The sequence below is a fragment of the Cnephaeus nilssonii genome, assembly GCF_951640355.1.
Source record: "Cnephaeus nilssonii genome assembly, chromosome: 3".
NCBI lineage: Eukaryota > Metazoa > Chordata > Mammalia > Chiroptera > Vespertilionidae > Cnephaeus > Cnephaeus nilssonii.
In genome coordinates this window covers 4462825-4484532 of record NC_137074.1, presented here as the reverse complement: position 1 = coordinate 4484532, position 21708 = coordinate 4462825, and the positions used below count along the sequence as shown (strand labels likewise).

Here is a 21708-nt window from a genome sequence, read left to right as displayed (position 1 = left end):
TCCCAGAAGCTGGGCTAACCTTGTCACTCAGTCAATGACGTCTGCTGTGGTTCACGAGTGCCCTCCCATAGTACGTGTTCAGATCTGGCTTTCCCCCCAAGGGCAGTGTATCTCTTGTGGGATGGTGGATCAGACCTGGAGCTGCTGGGAGGATTGAAGATTTTCAATGGAGAAGCACAGTTACTTTCACAGGCACACTGGCTCCTGGTCCTGTTGATATCCATTCATTTGGGGGCCATTTTAGCAGCTTTCTTGAGCACATCTTTAAGAGGCCCAAGGGCTTAATTTGAAGATCATGGCACAGTCAAGAGGGAAAGAGGGGAGCCATGGATCTGTTGGGTGTACAGACGTTTCTCCTTATCCTTCCCCCCATCCCCTAGTTCTTCCCATTAGACAGAAAACCAGCCCATTTATCTCTAGGATTTGCTTATTAAAATAAAAGGGGCTAAGGTTATTGACCACCTTCTCAATCAGGAGGAATTGAACCTAGTTTCTAATGTGCTATTCTTATCACCATTAAAAAACGTGGAACAATGTTAAAGGGTAGTTATAAAACTCACATATAGCTTAGAACTGTAAATGATGACATGGGTCTTTGAACTTTGGTGGGATACCCTTCTGCCCTGGCCGGGCACTGAACTATGGCACGATTTTCTTGGAGGTGCCACTCTTCTCCAATGACCACTAATCTCCAACCTACCATTCATTGACTCAATTATTCAGCAAACATGTAATAAGAAAGATGTGGTCTTTGAAATACATAAAGGTGAGTGAATGACACATGGTTCTGGCCCTTAAAAATATACCATCCAACAGAAGAGAGGACATATACATAAATTGTTATCACACCAAGCAAAATAGAATCCTTCATTTCTAAGCCCTGTCTCATGAACACTTCTATACTTCTACCATAAAACTTATGTTATTCATTGGTTTATGTTTTTCTCTCATTCTAAATACTATAGGAGTATTAAGGCAGGGACCTTGTCTTATTCTACTCTATATTGCTGTATATAACAGTCTTCTTGACTCACAGGGAGTGGGGACAGGAGTGTGTGTCAGGGCACATGAGATATGTAGAAACATACTAAGGATTTCCTAGAGAAGGATGGGTTCTTTCCAACTGGAAGAATCACAGAAGTTTTCAAGCATTCTGCTGGGAAGAAGGAATGGGGTGGGGGAGGGGAGGAGGATTGCTTGCATGGGGAATTGCCCACAAAAGAAGTATGGGGTGGTGGTAATGTACTTTCCTGAGTACTCATTTGATGCAGTCAGAGAGCACACCAATGATTCTCAAACATGGCTACATAATAGAAACACCTGGGGAGATTTTCAAATGCCCAAATGCTATGGCTCCACCATAGGCCAATTGAATCAGAATCTCTCATGAGGGCAAGGAGAGGGATATATGAGTAGGAGCCTGAGTTTTGCTACTTCTTAAAGCTCCCCATTTGTTTCAAATGTGTATCCATGGTTGAGAATCACTGTGGTACCTCAAGAAAGTTAGTATGAGGCCAGATTGGAAGCTAGACTGGTGAAAGATTTTAAAAGGCCATGGAGGTTAAACAGAAAAGTTTGATCTTACAACAGGCCAGAAGCAGCCAGGTTCAGCTAGACAGGTAGATTGAGACAGTATCTATAGAGAGATGACTTCGTCCAAGGAGGCTTCTGCATTCGTCCAAGCAATGCATGAACTCGGGAGCAACACTGCTTTGGGTTACCACCAGGTGGAATTCGTGCCCCACTGAGATGTGAAGTGGTGATGGGGGAACTGGAGCTGGAAGAACCATGGGGTTTGGTGCCTGGATGAAGAGGAAATATTGAATGATAAGGAGATGGCATTGAAGGCATCGTGATGACGTTGACTCTGAGCTTGCTTGCATTGAGGTGTCCATCTCTAGGAAGTATATCTGGGGCTAGTTGTAAAGATTTGGGAGTCATTGCGCAAGAGGTAGAAGTTGACCAAATATGAGTCAATGAGATTTGCAAAAAAGAAAAATATGAAGAGCAGAAGGCAGCTGAGAGCATATTCTTGGAGACTGCCTGGATTGAAGAGGAGAGAGGACTTTCCAGCAAAGAAGCTGGAGAAAGAGCAGCAGGTGGCTGAACAGCTATGTCAGTTCTGCAGAGGGGCAACTAGGGAGGCAAGATTTCAAAAAAGGGGACGTGACCTAGAGGTCCAAGATTTGAGGGTGGACAAGGAGGCCCTGGTTCTCCAGGGATGGGTGTAAGTCTTTGAAAGGAAAGGGACACCTATTTCCCTCAGACGGGAGGAAAAGAGAAGTGATATGTCCATTGCATATGTATGTATTGAACATAGGTTCCAGTTGTGGAGAAGGAGAATAAAAGATACGGGAAAAAATGAGCAGTAGAGAATGAAAATTGAGGAACTGAGTTCTTAGTCTAGGGAATGATGGTCCTCTGGTGTAAGAGGAACAGACTAAAGGATGGGAAACAAAGGTGGGTTAGCTCTGGAGTAGCATGTAGGGTTGGTAATAAGAGATGAAGAAAGGAGTTCAGCCAGCTGCAAGGCCCCTAACGGGCTCCCAGGCAGGAACTGGTATCTTTGGTTACATGTATGGTGTCCTTGCCATGGCTGGGCAGCCTGGGAACACTGCTGGGGTATGGAAGAGGTGGGCTGCCCAGAGCTGAGGATTGGTAAGGCCTCTGTGGTAATAGGTTACCAGGACTGGGGCTTACAAATACTACATTAGAAACATAAACATTTGAAAAACCACAGAATGTAAACGCTCAAGGTCGCAGCACACTCATCAGCTCATGGAGTCCGTATAGTAATTGAGCACATTAAGAAGCCTACTAGTTCTGCTATCTAGTTTTAGAAGAGCTATAATTTAGTATCGCTAGGTATCCATTACTCCTGTTTTCCTCATCTGTAAAATGAGAGGTTTGGGCAGAATGACCTCAAATTTCTCTTCCAGGATGGCCCATGGCGAATATTTGAGCACACGTGAGAGTCTGAGAGTTAATTTACTTGTTTAACATTCTCATCGAATGTTTAACTATCAGTGTCCAGCATTCAGCTGCAGAGCTAATGCAGCTCTATGAGGTTAGTGCACACAAAGCCCTTAGTTCTATGAGCCATCCTGGATTTCAAATGAATTGCCCTGTGAAAATGCACAACCTAAATTTTGGTGGCAGAGATAGCAAGTGCTATGGGTAATTGAATAAGATAGTTGATAGAACATTGAAACAGATTGGCTAAAATGATTAGAGATGAATAGGTTCTTATATGCAAGCTGGGGAAATCGCTTTGTGAATATTGGGAGAAAAGGGAGAGATATTGGTTAAAGGTTATCGAAGGAAGAGGAGGAGGAAGAGGAGGAGGAGGAGGAGGAGGAGGAAGAGGAGGAGGAGGAGGAAGAAGAGGAAGAAGAGGAAGAAGAGGAAGAAGAAGAAGAAGAAGAAGAAGAAGAAGAAGAAGAAGAAGAAGAAGAAGAAGAAGAAGAAGAAGAAGAAGGGCAAAAGGAGATTTTTCAAATATTAGGGTGGCCGTAGCTAGGGATATTGAAGAAAGTTATACAAATGAGACTCACCTCGCAGAGCTAGGATTAATTTAGAGTAATATAAGTGGAATCTCTCTTATCACTCTCAACAATTGTGAATAAGAGCTAACCAGGTCTTGGGTAGATCCTGAAAACCTAAGGTAAAATGTGGTGGACTAGACAGAGTGTAGAGGTAACTGGCCAGCTGCTATTGTTTAACAATTTAAGAATCGCATCACTTCTCACATGCAATGAGACTTGTGGATAACACAAAATCTTGAAAGAAACACACCTAAGTACCTGTGCTTTTCCAGACAGCTGGGCTTGTTAGACATCTTCTCATTGAAATCCAGGTCTTTCATAAGACTGGAAGCTCTGCACTCACTCTGCAAGTTACTTATTTGTAAATTTAATTTAAACGAATAGCTAATTGCTACTTTTAGAAGCATGTTTGAGGCTTTATTATTAGCTTCACACCCAAAGCCTTTGTTTATGGTACAGTGTTAATCACTTGTTTTCCTTACACAGTTAATGCCATATTGGCAATCTCATGCGGTACTGCTTGATCGTGTGTTTTTTTTTTTAGCAGTTTCACAAGTTGCAGCTTTCTTCAAATCTGTAAGATATGCACTGGTTGAAATTAAAGAGTGGAGAGTAGGAAAAACGTTATGCCTGAGGTCAAGATGCCTCACTTTGGTTGAACCTTCCAGAAAGACCGGGTCCTCTGAGGTTCGAGTGCTTTTATTTTCCCTTTCCTAGTTGGTCAGTGGGCAGCACTCCACTCAAGGGATCTTACCTTGAGTCCAGGTGTTGGGGCCCACCTCAGCTGAAGAGCCCAGAGATCCGGGGAAGTGCAGAAGGGCCTGGCTCTCTAAGGACGATGCTGGGAGGGCGTGTGTGCACACCAGACCTATGAGCTACTGCTTAGGTGACAGCTGAGGGAGTGGGCGGGAACAGCCCTCCACCCCAGGAGGCGGGAGCTGGGAAGTGAGCAGCCTCACCCACCTCCAGGGCAGAGGTCCTGGGCACCAGGGCTTGCAGCATGGGTGTTTGGTCTTAATAGGTGAAAGGCAGCTCCCTTGCATGGAAAGGTGTTTATATCCGATACAACTCCAGTTTTTTCTAAAGTTATTTGACAACCAAACCTGCTAGCAGAGCCACCACCCAGGCCTGGAAGGGAGCACAGTGTTCTGTCCCTTTTCAGAGGTGCCGGGGCCACGAGGAATTCTCTCTCTTTCTCCCTTTCTCTCTGGTGGGAAGGATCGCCTCGAGCCTCACGTGTCAGCAGTTCTCAGAGCTGCCATGGGCCTCACCATTCTGCCAGGAGCCCGACTGGGTGCTAGGTCACAGGTTTTTGTGGTGTGTGTTTTTTTATAAAACACCAGGCCCCTTGTGGTGGGTAATCATTATAAACAAGTGGTGATTGCAGATTTGTAGTATCATACTGAGTGAAACAAGTCAGACAGAAGGGACAAGAACCATATGATTTCACTCACATGTGGGAGGTAAAAAACAGAAAGCAACACAGACAAACAGAAGACTCATAAACACAGACAACAGTATGGCGGTTACCAGAGGGGAAGGGAGTCAACTCTATGGTGATGGTAGGAGACGACTTCGGGTGGTGAGCACACAATGTAACACTCAGAGCATTGTACACCTGAAACGTATATAATGTTATCAAACAATGCTGTCCCAATAAAGTTCATTTTAAAAAAACAATAGACCCCAACCTAAGCCTAAAATCTAAACCCATGCCTATTCCTAACCGCAAACCTAAAACTAATTCAATCCTAACTAAAACTAACACTAACCCTAGGCCAAGCCTCAAGTAATAATGCTAACACTAACACTAAATTAGACCCTAAAATTTAACTCTTACTCTAACTGCTAACCCTGAAACCCTAACCCTAACCCTAACCTCTGACCCTAAGCCTAGAAAATAAAACCAAACGAACAAACAGGACACCCTGGGAGCTTGGCTGGATCTGGTGTGCCTTTGTTTCCCATGACCTGCATGCATTGCCATAGCTGGTTCTTCCCTGGGCACCTGTGATGACCTGTGCACAGGATGTGACTACCTGTGGAATCAGATGGGCCATGTGCGGCAGGCAGGGCTTGGTTGATTAGATGGCGTAAACAGAATAGCACCCAGGCTCACCGCTTTCCATTAGAAAAATACTAAAATGCCCCCCAGCCCAGCTGGCGTGGCTCAGGGGTTGAGCATTGACCTATGAACCAGGAGGTCTCGGTTCGATTCCCAGTCAAGGCACATTCCCCGGATTGCGAGCTCGATCCCCAGTGTGGGGCATGCAGGAGGCAGCTGATCAGTGATTCTACCTACCCTTGATGTTTCTATCTTTCTCTCCCTCTCCCTTCCTCTCTGAAATAAATTTAAAAAATTTTTTTAATAAAAATAAATAAATAAATGCCTCTCAGCCCAGTCCCTCAGTCCCCGGCGATTGTCCTCGCAGGACTGCCTTCAGGATGAGCGAGTTCAGGGAGGGAGCCATGGACAAATGTCAGCAGTTTAGGGGAAGCAGGAACTTATACCTTTTCTAAACTTGCAAATGTTTAACTGACTTTCTGTTATCTCCCACTCATTCCTCCTATCTCTCTTTCCACACTAGGAGATGGTTCCATTATTTTGCATCCCCCTGAGTTTGGGTTGATCTCTTCCTCTTTGGGTTCCCCCTAGGCTAGGAGGAGGCCTGGCAGGCGAGGAGACCCACGGGGGGCAGGAGAACCAGCTCCTATACATGCGTCGGAATCTTCAGCAAGTCTCATGTTCCCTCTGGGCCTCAGTTTCCCCATCTGTAATGGGAGGAGGGGGGTGCGTACTAACTTCTCTGAAAGCCCTGAAAGCTTTAACTTTCTATAAAGTAAAATTTCAAGGAAAAGCTCAGAGAGACTAGACTCCAAACTTGAGCTCACGGAAGCAGGTAGGGAAGTTTTATAAAAACACCTGTCCTGGGCGATGCCCGGGTTTTGCCACTAACAGGAGTTGGAAAGATAAGAGCTCATTCAGCTCAGACCCCGCTGCTTTGAGGGTTTTCTGGTGCCCAGATGGAGGCGGCTCCACGGATGAGAGCAGGGCTGCCACGCAGAAATGTCCTTGACTATTGGAGAAATTGAGCCGTAAACATAGCTACTACATTAAAAAAAATTTTAAGGCATGTGGCATATATGGAATTATATGTGACCCAGGTGATACATAACATGAACATGCTTATAAATCATTAGAGCCTGTTACTATAAATCAAAGAAGAAGAAGGGCCAATGGTTGCCTTGGTCCCATCATAACTACCCGGGGAGAGTGAGCTACAGGCGTGGAAAGACATGAAGGAAGCATCAATGCCAATCAGTAAGTAAAACAAGCCAATCTGAGAGGTCCCTGTATGATCCCAGCCATGTGACACCGTGAGAAAGACAAAACTGGGGAGATAGGAAAACACTAGTGGTTGCCAGGAATTGAGGGAGGGAGGGATGAATAAGGGAAGCCCAGAGGATTTTAGGGCGGGGAAACCACGCTATGTGATACCGTATTGGTGGATACGCATCATTATACCCCTAGAATGTACACCAGCGAGAGTGACCCCTAATGTCAACTACGGACTCTGGGTGATGACAATGTGTCAATGAAGGCTCACCCTTGGTCTGAAAGGTACCACTCTGCTGAGTGATGGTGATGATGGGGGAGGCAGTGCCTGTGTGGGGCGGGGAGATATGGAAATCCCTACATCTTCCTATTAATTTAGTTGTAAACCCAAAATTGCTCTAAAAAGAAAGTATTGAGAAATAATGCACATGCATACCTAGGATTTTTAGATGAATTAAGACTTTGCGTGCGGCTCTGGTCAGATTTGCAGCTTGTTGTCCTTGGTTTTGACAAAATGAGGTGAATTGTCGCATATTCATTTAATATTGCCCCATGCTCAACTTCGTCTTGAGCATATTGTTGATAGGGAAGCAAGGTGATATAGTGGAAGTAACGGTTGGAACCAGATATGCAGACTTGAGTTCAAATCTCAGGTCTTCTGGTTGCAACAGTGGGGCAAGCTGCTTAACGTCAGAGCGCTGTGTCAAGGCCGACTCAGGGAATTGGGCCGGTGACTTTGGACAGATGATTTCATGCCCTGGTTTTCAGTTTCCTCCTTTGGGAAAAGGGGGATGATGAAGCTCGCCTGGCATTAGGCTGAGATTACAAACAGGGAGCCGTGCCCCCACCTCAAGGTGCCAGCAGGACCCGGCGAGGGGCGGCTGGTTCTTGCTCAGCCCCGGGCCCTGTGCCCTCGGCTGTCCAGGGGCCTGGGATCTGACTGGGGAAAGAGGTGGGGCCCGCACTGCTCACATCGGGACATGATAGATCCGAACTTCATGGCACAGACACGGGCTGGGTTTGCTTCAGCCTAGAGAAATGAAATTCAGGGAGACGTGGTCTGGCTCCGTGGGGAAGGGAAAGCCAAGCTTAGTGGGCCTGAAAGGGTCTTGAGGGGAGAATGAGACAGAGAGGGAAAGGAAAGGAATGATGGCTTCCAGGAATGAGACCACACAGGCAGAGGCAACAAGGAGGGGACGAATCCAGACCAAGTGACGGGCGGGGCTGATAGGGAAGAGAGGAAGGAGGTGGGGAACTGAGGTCAAGTGATGGAGAACCTTGGCGGTCTGCCTTTCTAGCACAGAGCTCCGGGAGACCTGGTGGATGCGCATGCTAACAAGGGCCCTCAGATCCAGAGAAGCCTGTTACCAATTGCAAACGTCCCCACGTCCCAGGACACCTGGGGCTCTCTTGGTGCCAAACTTACTCTCTGATTTCCGAGAGCACTGTGGGTTCTTTCCATACCAGCCTGCGCAGTATGTACTCAATTTCTAGTTTACGGGGATTTCTCACACACCCGTATATGTTTTCCACTGGAGTCTGTACTTTTTCCTAGACCCACCCGAATTCCAGAGCATGGTTCACTTGTATGCCAAGTTCCTAGTCTTTCTCCCGGTCACTCTCCTCTCCTTATAAAACCGAGGAGAACGTTACCGTTGTAATGCTGCTACGGGTTTTTAACAGCAGAGAGTGGACCTCAGAAAGGTAAATACGAGGGTGGTTTCTGCTTCAGTTTCCGTGGAGAACGGCAGTCATGTCCAGAGGCAAAGCCAGAAAATGAGTTCGTCCAAATCTCAACTTTTGTTCATTCAAGTTTGAGTAGCTGTCGGGGCCTGATCCCTTTTATGCGTTAAAAAGAATTAAAGCTGTGCGTTAAGGTTCTTGTGAGGGTGGTGAGTTAGATTCTGGATTTCTGAGTTTCTTTATAGTAAAAAACAACAACACAACAACAACCACACACACACGAAGCTGTAAAAAGGGAAAGTAGGGTCATTTGGGGTGATTTTGAGAATTCTTGTTCCCTGTGGATTCATAGAAGGCAGAAGCAGCTTCCTAACACTTTCCCTGAAACCATCTCATTTGATGTTCCCGTTGTCCCCGTGGGTGGAGCGGCTCCAGGCTTACAGATGAGAAACTGAGAAGTTAGGTGGCTTGTGGGAGTACCGCGCAGCCTGTGAGGGAGCCCAACCCAGGGCTTTCACGTCTAAGTGTAACTTTTCTATTTTATTTTTTTTACCAGCTGCATTAAGGAAAGCCTGTGCTGAGCTGTGGTGGGGGGAGACGGTGAGGACTCAGTGCAGGAGGGTGGAGGCCTGAGGTAGGGAAAGAAGGAGCCGGCCTCTGCTGATCTTTCCCCACCTGCCCGCAGAGCACTACGACCCTGCGGCTCAGCTCCTCACCCAGGGGTGCTACGGCCAGGAGTTCGCACACCTGGACTTACCTCCAGGAATGTCAGGGCTTTTTCTCGCTGCCTTCTCATCTTTTTATTTAAAAATACATTTCTATTGATTTCAGAGAGGAAGGGAGAGGGAGAGGGAGAATTAGAAATATCAATGATGAGAGAGAATCATTGACCTGCTGCCTCCTGCACGTCCCCTAATGGGGATCGAGCCCACAACCCAGGCATGTGCTCTTGATTGGAATCAAACCCAGGACCCTTCAGTCCACAGGCTGATGCTCTATCCACTGAGCCAAACCAGCTAGGGATTTTTTTTCTTCCCTTCCCTTCCCTTCCCTTCCCTTCCCTTCCCTTCCCTTCCCTTCCCTTCCCTTTCCTTTTTTCTGTAGGGCTTCAAGAATTCTTATCAGGTATTTATATTCTCCTATCCAGAAGTTTTCAAAATATTAATTATTTGATGTTTTGCTAAAAGAATTAAGGCTGCAAATCTTTTAACCCACCTCCATGGTTTTCCAAATGACTGGTTTTGCTGAAGTTTAACTTGGTCTCAGGACGGCACTGGGAAACCAGGGGATGGTCTCAGCACAGCACACTTCACCCTGGGGGACAAGGCCAGCAGCCATGAGCTGCTCCAGGGGAACTGGCGTCGCTTGCTCATTTGCGCTCCACGGTGTGACTACCTTTGTCAGATCCTGTTTGTGTTCAAAAGGTCGCCAAGTTTATGAAAGGCTGCACTTGAAAGTCTTGCTTTAATCATTGCAGTAATTAGCAAATTTGGACACTGCATTACCTTTCCCCTTTGATTGGAAACACGTTCAAGAATGGGCTTGTAGTTCATCCAGAGCGACTCAGAACACCAAAGCACGTCATTTGTCAAATCCGGGTGTTTGCCCAGTTCTAAGTTGCTGGAATCTTCCTTCAGGAACACATGTAACCATCCCTCCATGCTAAGCATACACTTTCAAAATCATGATAAAGTTAATCTATTGAATAACTTGATTTCCTTCAAGGAGGGAAGGGATGGATTAGCCACACTTAGAACAGGAACCAGAGGAAAAGAAACATTTGCCACTACCAGGCGTAGAAGGGGCCTTCCCTCAGACATCTGGGGACTCTGGTCTGCCAGCCAAACAATAATCTCTCCATCCCTCTGACTTCTCACCGGGAGAGGGAGCTGGGAGGGAGCTACCGAGCCCTCCTGCACCATCTTTCCTCGTTGCACTTCAGACTCCCCTCGGCTTCGCTCCTTCACCTCCCAGCGTGCTTCTCCCCTTCTCCGATTCACGGGTCAAGCTGGTCCTCTTGGTAACCAGGTTTTACTCAGAAATGCCCGCTCTTGGCTGCGACTGGGTCAGAAGACTCTTCAGTCTCCTCTCTGCTTCTCTGATGATTCATTTTCTCTCTGCTTGGTGGACGGTTCCTCTTCCTCCTTCCCCGCCCCTCACAATTATGTTCCCCAAAGTCTTCACTCTTCCTCCTGTTTCTCTTCATGCTCTCTCAGCATCCTACACCCCACCTGACCCTCCTGCCCATGCCTAGTCCATCACTTCACTGTCGCTCACCAGGAGCACCTGCTCTGAGATCCAATCTGTGTCTCCAACACCCCCTGGGACGCCTCTCCTGGACAACTGCCCGGAAATGACTTGTCCAAAACGGGCCTCGTACTGTTCTCCCTAAGTCCAGTCACTTCTCCGAAGTTTTGGTTCCAAATGCTGGCATCCTGGAGGTCCCGCCTGCCTACCTTTAATCCTTGTTCGCCTGCCGAGCCCAGTGCCAGCCCAGAGGGTTGCCTTCTCCACGCTGCTTGCACGGTGTCTCCCTTCCCTTCCCATGGCCTCTGCTCCGCCCCAGGGCTCCAGTCCTTTGACCCAGCTTCTCCAAGTGCCCTTCCCCCAGTCCCATGGCCACCACAGCCAGACTGATAGTCTAATCTGCAGCTCAGAACCCCAGACACCCGCAACCTTCAATGAACCCCAAACGTCCTTCCCAGGCAGCCTGCCCTTGAGTTCCACATCCCAAGGCCTAACACGTAAGGGTGTGGCATTTAGTGACCAATGAGCTCACTTCAAAGTCCAGCTTCACCCCCCCACCCCCAGAAGCCTGTGACCGCAAGTGAGTTACTTTGCCTCTGCTCCCTGCTGCCCTCGTCTCTAAACCAAGGCCGGTAGGAAAGCCTGCAGGATGGGCGGTTACTGTGTGGATCAAGGTAAGCACTCAGCAGTGTGGCCATCAGCATTGTCATGACCATTCCCATCTCTCTCCCACTCCATCCCTGTAGCAGACAGCCCTCGGCACGCAGGGGCCTCCCTGTGCTTGTCCTCTGGTACACCCCGTGCCTGCGTTCCCCGCGCGTCTGATGGCTTCTCCTCCCCAGGATGACTGTGCAGTCCCGCTCACTCTTCAAGGCACTCGCAAATGCCCAATGCCCTTCTCGACTGTCCCGAATGGATCTGGTCTTTCCTTCTTGTTTAATTTTATTATTTTATCCTCACCCGAGGATATGCTTTTATTGATTTTTAGAGAGAGAGAGGGAGAGAGAGAGACATTGATCCACTTCATTGACCAGTTGCCTCTGTATGCGCCCCAACCAGGGATCAAACCCAAAACCTGGGTAGGTGCCCTGATGGGGAATTGAACCCAAAACCTTTTGGTGCACAGGACGACGCTCCAACCTCCTGAGCCACCGGGCCAGGACTGGGTTCTTGACAGTCCCCAGCCCTTAGTGAAGCCCTCGTGTCACTGTCCTCGCGTTCTCCTGCGCCAGAGCCATTCCTGTGCTAGAGAAGTTTTTACTGCGTGTCCTGCTCCATTCCCACCCACTCCTCCCAGCAGCAGACGGAGGCTCCGAGACCAAGGACTGGCTTCTCCACGTGTGTCTCCTGGAAATTGCTGAGGGTTAGAATGTAGCTACCCAAATCCTGATGGGAGTTGATTAAAAACCTCATTAAATACACATTTCTACCAACTACGGGGCTAGTAAGTCATAGGCTGCTTTTTCAGATACTGAAAGCTAAGCAAAGTGCTGTACAAACGCACAGTTTAGAGAACGTTCCCAGGATATTGGGCTAGACACGTTAATATCCATCATTATGAGTTTTATGCTTACATATACATGCCCTCGTGCAGCCTTCGGCTCTGAAACCCCACGTACTGGTGCAGGCTGCTCCCAGGCGGGATGAAATGCATGTGATTTTAATCACAGAAAAGTGGCTCTTGTAAGTGTCAGTCCTATAATATTTCATCTTTAAAATGGGCAAATCTTAGAAAATGCTCTTCAGCTTACAATTTAAAACACATTGAGAGCCAAATACCCTTATTGCCACAGGTATGCTAACATAGACCGTGTCTAAACATAGCATTCAAGGGAGACCGAAATCATGTGAATTCCCTTGTCTCCTGGATGGGCCACACCATGGATCAAATCACCTCTCCCACCCAGGACTGCAGCACATTCCTCCCCTCTTTTCTTCCCCAGGATCCAACGTTGAGTGCACGCGCCCACACCGAACCTGCCAGCTCGGCGCTTACTTCTGTTTTATTTCAATTTCCCTCTTTCCAGAGAACTCTGCATGTTTCCTATCTCCCTTCCATGGGCTTTACACAACCACTGTATTATAGGTATGTGGTGCCCTGTTTCTTGTCACTCATAAGCATGCGTCTCCCTCTTTAATCATCCCGTGTACGCCATTCCAGCAGCCAATCTATCCCTGTGTGACGTTCACCAAGGGAGGAAAGGCACTAGTCAGGAATTTTCAGATCTAGGTAATTTTCAAAACATTCAATGAAAAGGTCTATGTTGTGTGTTTGCAGGATGCGATGGACATAGGTCATGATGCAACGGGAAAGGGAGTTATAAGAAAAATTGTGCCTCCACGTTGATGTATGCGGCTTCAACAAGCATTGCCTGAGGAATAACTCGGCCCAAGCTCTGAGAACACAGAGGAAGAATCAGGTAGAACTTCCATTGCCAATGAGCTTGCACCCCGTAGAGGAGAGAGAGAAGTGGACAGGCCATAGGAAGGAAGGCCAGGTGGGATGAACCAGCGGTGTCTGGGATTTGGAGGGAGGGCTAGAGAAGGTTCCTAGCTCAGGTCATTGATGGTGTTCTGGTAATGGTGCTAGAACAAGGCTAAGCCAAAGGAGAAAGTTTATAGTCTCACTTATAGACAAATGCATTATACACATAGTAATGGAAAGGAAAAAATAAAACACTGTCTTTCAAAAGTATTATAAAATATGGTGCATGTAAAACTAGATTCAGTGAGGGCCTAATAGACCTCCAGGTTCCAACATGAAGCCTCTTTAAACCCTACATTCAATTCTGAAGTCGCAAATGATAGGCTCTCTGTACGAGTTTCATTCCTAGTTCCTTTAAGAATAGATAAAAATCATGTAAGTCCATGATTCTATCAAATTACCTCTTTGAGGCATACCCTAACTTCCTTTTTCCTCCTATACTAGTAGTACTTTTAACTTGCATTACATTTGTGTGACAGCATTGGATGTGTCTTTGTAAACTCACCTAAATCCTTCCTGGAAAAAGATGGATTTAAGGAAATTAAAGGTAAATCAACTTGGGGAGCTACCTGCCCATGGCCACTTTGCAATCCAAAAGGCTGGCCAGTCACCTGCAGGTTAGCTAGGGCCCACAAGGTACAGCTCACAGTCCAGTGGAGCATGGACTTCGTGACCTGCTCTTTCTTGAAGCACATGACACCTTGCACCCCACACCAATCACCGTGTGCAATAGTGCCCCTAATCAGAGGAATGAATGATAGTTGTAAGGAGGTAGGTGGCCATGCAGGCAGTTCTGTAGTCCAACGTGGTTGTACAACTTGGAATGCAAGGTTGGGGATGCCTTCACTGCAGCATTGCTAATGTGGTAATGACGACTGTGAGGTTCCAAGAGGGAACTACCCAGTATGACGACAATGATGGGTTTCCCCAATCTCTCTGAGCACAGACCTTCTTTCTTGTGGAGCAAGAATGACACAAAACACTCCTCAGGACTCTGCTTGCCAGCAGTCAGACATCCCTCTCACAATCCTGGACCACTGGCTCCTAACTGCTCACCTGCCTGTCTGCCTGATCGCCCCTAACTGCCCCTCCTGTTGGCCTGGTCGCCCCTAACTGCCCCCTCACTGGCCTGATCACCCCCAATTGCCCCCCTCTGCCCACCCCTCACCAGCCTGGTGGCCCCCAACTGTCCCCCCTCTGCCAGCCTGGTCGCTCCCAGAATAGACGGTGCTTACTGTCAAACGTGATAGTGTTTCAGAACTCCTCTCCTGCCTTCCGGCCAGGGGAACCACTCCTGTCCCCAAGCCCCTGAGACAGGAAGCAGAGGCCCAACATCTAAGAGGTCTCCCCCTTTTTCCCAGGAAATTGAGTCATGAAGGCTGGAGCCCTCCCCTGCCCTCCTCTTCCCCAGGCAGCTTTGACCTGCCTGGGAGACGCCAGTCTTTCTCCTGCGCATAAGGGACATGTAGGGGTGGTGCCAGGAACTGGAACCCTGAGTGTTTCTCAGTCAGATTATCTCAGTGTTCCTATTGCCAGGAACCCAGGCATGTCACCTGACACCCAGCTCCTTTGTTAAAGAGCGATGGTAAGATCAATGTCACTGTGACAGCACTTTTTATTTAAAAAAAACTGTTTAGAGGGGAATTTTGAAGGACACTTAATCTTCAATATGAACCTTAGGTGGAAACTGTAGATTTAAAATGTATTAAACAAAATATTCCAAATAAAGCACCATTGTGTTGTGCCATTGTTGACACTGAGATATTTTCGCTGCACATACACCGTCGGTTTCATGATGGCTGGTCTGGCTAAACACCCACCACTGCAGCACTTGTAAATATGTGTCTGTTTATATATAAATGCTTTTCCTGGACTTTTGAAAAGGTGAAGCAGTCGGGGCGGGTCCTCATTCCTTAGTATTTAGAGAATTCGAGACAAAGGAGCAAGGTGCTCCCGGGCTCTCGAATGAATTTTCTTTAACTCCCAGCAGGTGTGTGGGGATGGGGTTCCAAATTTCATGATGTTTCCAAGCAGAAGGGAAACTTCAAATGTGTCCTCAAGGGGTAGGAATAGGCACAAAGGGCAACTTGGGAAGTAAGGAAGCCAGAGGAGGGAGCCGGCCTGTGCTCTTCCGCAAGCAGGACTCGGAGGGAGCGCACTATCAGTCGGCAAATATTTGAAGACGTAAACATCACGGAGTGACAGCACGATGTGGCCCGGGAGGCACGAGGTTAGCAAACATTCTTACCGGGAACGGACGCCGGCAGCGGCCATTGGGGCTGGAAACAGCATTGGCGGGAACCAGGGAAGAAGGGGCTGTTTCTTGCCAGACACGAGAAATTTCACTGGGGCTCGCCTCACGTTACGGGAGAAGCCTGCTCTTCGTGCATTTTGAGTGTCATTCTAAGTTCTAGGCTCACGACTAGCCTGATGTCCATGGCCTTTTTGAATGAAAACGGTGGAGCATTCACTTTAGAGCCCACACCCCCAGCTGCAGGAGGCACAGAGCTTCGGCAGCATCTTACCCTGGGCCTGGTTATGACCCTAAAGGTCAGCCACGTGCAGGAAGACCTACATCTCTGGCAACGTGCCGATGAAACGGGAAACAATCTGAATATCACCCAGATCAATTTCCCATATATCCTCGCTGGTCACTAGGTATGTAGAAGCATGCTTATTTGCTATTTTCGTTGATCATGTCTCAGAGTTACTCAGAGGGCAGTGAGCAGCTAAAGTTTCTATCTATTAGTTCAACCATCGCTTCAAGAAATAAGTACAGGCCTTTATGATGTATGACTCGGTGTGGGCTTGTCATGAAGTCGATGAATCTCACACTGCACTTGCTCCCACCTTCTCCACAGCTTTGTACCTCATTTCATAGTCACAATTTTTCACTCGTTTTCCTTGAAAAGGGACCCCAAGTTGGAGAACCTTCAAGCTCTATCAAATGTGTGTGTTTTTTAAATCCTCACCCGAGGCTATTTTTTCCATTGATTTTTAGAGAGTGGAAGAGAGGAAAGACAGAGAGGAACATTGATGTGAGAGGAACATTGATGTGAGAGAAACACATCGATCAGTTGCCTCCTGCACGTGCCTCAACCAGGGCCCGGACTGGGGAGCAGCCTGCAACAGAGGTACGTGTCCTTGACCGGAATTGAACCTGGGACCCTTTGGTCCACAGGCCGATGCTCTATCCACTGAGTCTAACCGGCCGGGGCAAGCTCCATTACATCTTGATCAGCCTCTGGTGCCGCTGGCACTGGAGAAGCACAGGAGAATTTCAGCCGGAACCCAGGCAACTTCTCCTGAAACAGGATGTGGGTGGCAGCCCACACCCAGTTCCTGGGTCCTGAGCAGCCCCTGGGAATCGGATCCTGACTGCGGTGCCTGCCCTCCGAGCCAACCCCTCTGTACTCCGATGACCCCGTTTGACTCTGAGGACTAATGTGATCTGCCATCACAGGGACGTGGTCGGTTCCAGGATGTCATTTCCCTGAACACGGAACCCTGGATGGGGGTGAGAGGGGCCAGGGCAGCTCTGTGGCCCTTGCCCTCCTCCCTCCCCCCTCCCCCTCCCCCCCCATGGAAGAGCTGCTGGCCCTGTTTAATGTGGACCATGCGCCTGTAGACTGCTCTGAATTTGACCCGCAGGGAGAACTGAACAGAACTTACTCTGTTGCTAACTCATTCCCATGTTTCCTCGAGGCCCTCCGTCCTGAGGCAGCACAGACTCACTCTTCATTGCTTCCTGCCACGCATGCTTTTGCACCAAAACATCATGCACCTCGCTCTTCTTCCCGCGCACCTTCTGGTGCCGTGAGCGTGACCAGGCAGCCCTGGCTCATCTCGTCCCGTGACGAAAGTACCTGGAATTTCGCGCTGGAGGATTTTAGGTCTAGAAGCACAGACCGCACTCGGGAACTAGGCTGCACGCGAACGAGAGGCACACGGGGCTGCGGTGACCCTGGGTTTCCCGACCTCCCCCAGCCGAGGCGCCATGCCCGGGGAAGCGATGCAGGCACAGAGTCCTCCGGAGCGGAGCGCGGACCTTTCTTCCTGAAATGAGCAGAGTCGGTTTTGGCTGAAAACCCTGGGACCCGGTAAGGGATTCTGTGTGGTCTCGGTCTGCGTCACAGCCGTCTGGGTGAGCCCGAGAGCGCCTTGCAGAGGGGACGGCACCTCCTCCATAACTACTGCTTGCCTTGTCTTTATCAGGATGTCTGTCTGCTCTTTTTTTCCTCTTTCAACTCAACCAAGTAACACTTAGCAAATAAAACTTCTACCCCAGACCCTGATTTTTAAGATTATATACTAGCCCTGGCTGGTTTGGCTCAGTAGATAGAGCGTCAGCCTGTGACTGAAGGGTCCCAGGTTTGATTCTGGTTCAAGGGCACATGCCTGGGTTGTAGGCTTGATCCCCAGTGTGAGGCGTGCAGGAGGCAGCAATTAATGATTCCCTCACATCATTGATGTTTCTCTCTCTCTCTCCCTCTCCTTTCCTCTCTAAAATCAATAAAAAATCTACATATATAAAAGCCTAGCGACCGAAACAGGGGAACAACCAGAATGACCAGTGGCTATGACATGTGCTGCAGCAGCCAACCAGCCTGATCCCCAATTGATCAGCCCCCAACACCCCGATCAGGGGCAGGGCTGGCTGGCCAACCTCCTGTGGCCCCTTCCCCCTAAAAGCCTGGCCCGATGGGCCCCTAGGGGGGCAGGCCGGCCAACCCTACCCAGCACGAATTCATGCACTGGGCCTCTAGTATATTTATAAAAAGATCATATGCTGTCTTCTCTCCCTCTGCACCCTCTGTTCTTCCTCTGCAAGTAGGGGGCAGGCTTCCCTGTGCTCCTGTCCTTGGGGGAGGCCTGGCCCTCAGACCACAAGCCCCTCCCTGTTCGGATAACCTGCACCAGGAAGCCAGCCTGAGTGGCAGCAGAGAGCCAGGGGTGCTGGGTCAGATCTGTGCCCTCCCATTGCACAGCACCCAGTGAACCCCCCTGACTCCCTGCGCTCCTTGGCTGTCCGGGTGCCCAGCCCTGCCACACAGCCCACCCTTCAAGGGCACCAGAAGCTCCACCCCAAGGTGGCAGTCTGCCTGGAGGGAAAAGGCAGGCAGGAGGGAGGGGGGCTAAGAACCCCGGCCTGACCCTCATCCTGCACTTCCCACCCGTAAGCAGCACACTCCACCCTGCACGCACAGCAGCCACGTGAACCTGGCCGGAGCTTCCTGACTATCTGGGGAGCAGAGTTATTTCAACTTCAAAGAAGAATTGAAACAACACATTTGGAGACACCGATGTACTCCGCTGGGAAGTGCTCGCGTTGTTGTGGAGAAAAGACAGTAGCTGGGTTACTTATAAATGAACGGCTAAGGGAAACGATTGGGGAGGTTGCTATGCCTCGACCAAGGGTCCCCAGGGGCCCGTCGTCCCAGCTGTGCGGGGCCCGGGGCTTGTTCTGCGGGGGCCTGAGACTGTGACGGTTCACCGGTTCACCGGGCAAGTCTACGCACAGCCCTGGCCTCTGAAGCCACGTGTGAGAGGAAGCCAGCTGCTCGGCCCAACAGAGGGGAGGGGGTGCGGCAGGAAAGGAGATGTCAACCGCTTGACATTTACTGATTAAGGCCGAAACGCTTGCCTCTGTGCAGCGCCTAGAGCCACACCTCGGTGGTTTTCCTTGCACCAAGCATGTCGCTGTCCTTTAGGTATATAATCACGCACACACACACACATGCACACACACACACACATGCACGCACACACACATGCACACATGCACCGAGACGAGACTGTGCAGCCTTTCCAGCCTCCTCCTCGCAGGCGTGTGCTGAGCCCCGTGCAATGCAGCCAGCGACCTGCTTTTGTTGGCTCCCCGGGACGGTGAAGTGGGAAGGCTGGGGGCTCGCTCGCCCTTCCCCCGCCCTCCCCCCAAGCAGGGCTGTCCACATTGGTTAGAAGTGTGAAAGGCAGAAATTAGGGAAATAGCACTTTGTATAAGATGACCACAAGTGTTGGGGGGAGGCAGGAGTGGTAAGAGGGTGGGAGGACTTTTTCACAATGTGTTTTCCTTAAGCAACCAGCATCACAGAATTCAACTGGGTCTATTTCTATAAAATCCCCAGCGATGTATGCGTTTATTTAACTCTGAGGAGGACCGTCAGCTCCGTTATTTCATGGGCACGTCTGCGATGTGGCTACTGGCAATTTGGTGAAACTCCTCCACTGCCCAACCCTCGGTGAAGACTGGCCACATGACCCCTGGGTCGCCGCGGTAATTTGTCATATTCACAGCTAGGGAAGGAGGAAATCTGCTAAAAATAAAGCCCAGGAGAGCACAGCCCGGGGAGCTGAGGGTGAGGTAAGTGCTTTGTTGTTCAGATGGAAGTCTCCTGGTGTCTAGTTTTCATAAAAGGATGACATTGAAAAAGGCATTGTTGTTGAATTTGACTCTTTTCTTTGGATTCGTAGGACAATTTTCAATTGAGAGAGGTTTCCACCCAAGGCTATTGTTGATTATTACATATTTGCTTAAACATTTACCAGAGTAGACAGCCTGGGACATGACCTGGGGTAGCAGCTGATTATGTGTGTGAGTGTGATTTTCAGCTTTCAAAAAAAGAACTTTAAGAATCACTTGTAATGTTTTTCAAAGTCCTTCCTTTAGATCAAGAGAAAAAAAAAAAAAAGGTTAAGGTATTTTCCGATAAGAAATAAATCTTAGTGTTTGAATGGAGTGGGACCAACTTGGGCTTTCATTTTCCCAAGTGAAATACGGCATGTGTTGTAAGTGTCTGAACCTGGGACTGAAAAGCAATTGTGAGGTCAAGAAACATCCATTGAACAACAAACTCTTATTTCCTCCAGGCAGCTAAACGCGGAAGTGCAGGGAGGAGATTAAAACAAACTAGTTTCGAGGGAGGAATGTGGAGATTTCACCCAGGGTAACACTGACTCGCCGAGCAGGGTCGGGAGGCACACAAAATCATACCCAGACGGTAAAGTGCGTTAGGTAGGGGTCGTGGGCAAGGCTCCGAAGGTTTTCCAAAGTCAGAACTGTTTACATTCCTTATACCTACCACGGAAAACTTACATAACTCTTTCTCGTAAGGATAGGTAGCAGACTGTTAACTAGTCCAGTGAGGTTTCGCCTTGCGGCAACCTCAACTGATTTCTCTACCGACCAAGGAGAAATCAGAGCCGGGGAACGACCCCAAGAACTATCTAATCGCTGAGAATCAATAACACACTCGCCCTGACAGACGGCAGGAGAGACCCACAGGGACAGAGAAGTTGGAGCAGTTCTTCCCCCCTCATCTAGATCACTTACACCCGCAAAAAAACAAGACAACATCTGGATACTGTTTCACAGGCAAGAATAAAGCACTTTTTTTGCCCCATCATTAAGTAAGAACCCGTTTTCCACATGCAAACAGCACTTGTAAATTCCCGCAGATAAGCTTGGCCGTCTTGAATGATTCCAGAGAGTTTGAAAAGAATCCCACTCTTCCATTACCTTGTGTTCCCAGGGCCGTGTTCCCGAGATCGCTCCCACACGCTGCCCGCTCCAGGTCTGACCCCCACCTGCCTCTTACCTGCAAGGGCTGCGAGGCACACTCCTGGCGGGAGGTGAGCTGCTGTCCGGCAGGGAGAGGATGAGCCCAGCAGGTCAGGTCGCCTTGGGAGCATAGGTGTTCGGGTTCCCTTAGAAGGAAGACAGCTCGCCTTGCTCCCTGTCAGTCAAAAACGAGTTGGTACAAGCTTGAGTAGGGTTTACCTGGAGGAGCTGAAGAGAGAAAGAAAGAGATTGGAAGAGACTGGGCGGAGGGAGGGAGGGCCAGGGAAGGAGGGAGGGAGGGAAGGAGAGAAAGTAAGGGGGGGAGAGAGAGAGAGAGAGAGAGAGAGAGAGAGAGAGAGAGAGACCATGATGTCAGCAGTGTGTCTTAAGGAAATCTACAGACCAGGAGAGAAGGCGAATGGCCACCCTGCTTCAGCTCTGCAGACACCTGTGTAAAAGAACACTCTGCCCCTTTAAAGAACGCCAGTTACTCTTTGAAGAAATTTCAGCCACTCTCCTCAAAGCCTTTTTAAGGTCCCTTTGCCTAAATAAACTATAAATAAATAACCAGATTATTTTTTCTAAGTAACTCTCCTTTACCCCAAGTTCTCTCCCCCTTCCTGTTCTCCCCATTCCAAATGCATAGTGACAATGAGCCCTGCCTCCAGGAAACGTCAGGACAAACCCACGCAGGCAATACACACATCAAATATGAATCAACACAATGGCACAGGGGAAAGCTCTGTGTTTCTCAGCGCAATCCTCCATGGCCATGCTGATTTTTCCTATAGGCTGTTTTCTTTGATGGGAAAGTGTCAAGAAGTTGGGTAGATGGGTTCTTCTGGAGCTT

General features: G+C 48.9%; 1 protein-coding gene across 3 annotated transcripts in view; it reads right to left on the bottom strand.

The window, feature by feature from the left end:
• KCNJ15 (potassium inwardly rectifying channel subfamily J member 15) overlaps positions 1–21371 on the bottom strand; it is a 43303-nt gene extending 21932 nt beyond the window's left edge. Inside the window, exons 1-2 of one of the 3 annotated variants that reach the window (XM_079762060.1) lie at positions 21262–21371; positions 20896–21033 (exon numbers count right to left, since the gene is read on the bottom strand). The gene's annotated coding sequence lies outside the window, so the exon portion shown is untranslated. Of the gene's footprint in view, positions 1–20816; positions 20853–20895; positions 21131–21261 lie in introns of those variants that run through there. The other 2 variants (XM_079762059.1, XM_079762061.1) reach the window with 2 other exon arrangements.
• Positions 21372–21708: the final 337 nt, after the last annotated feature.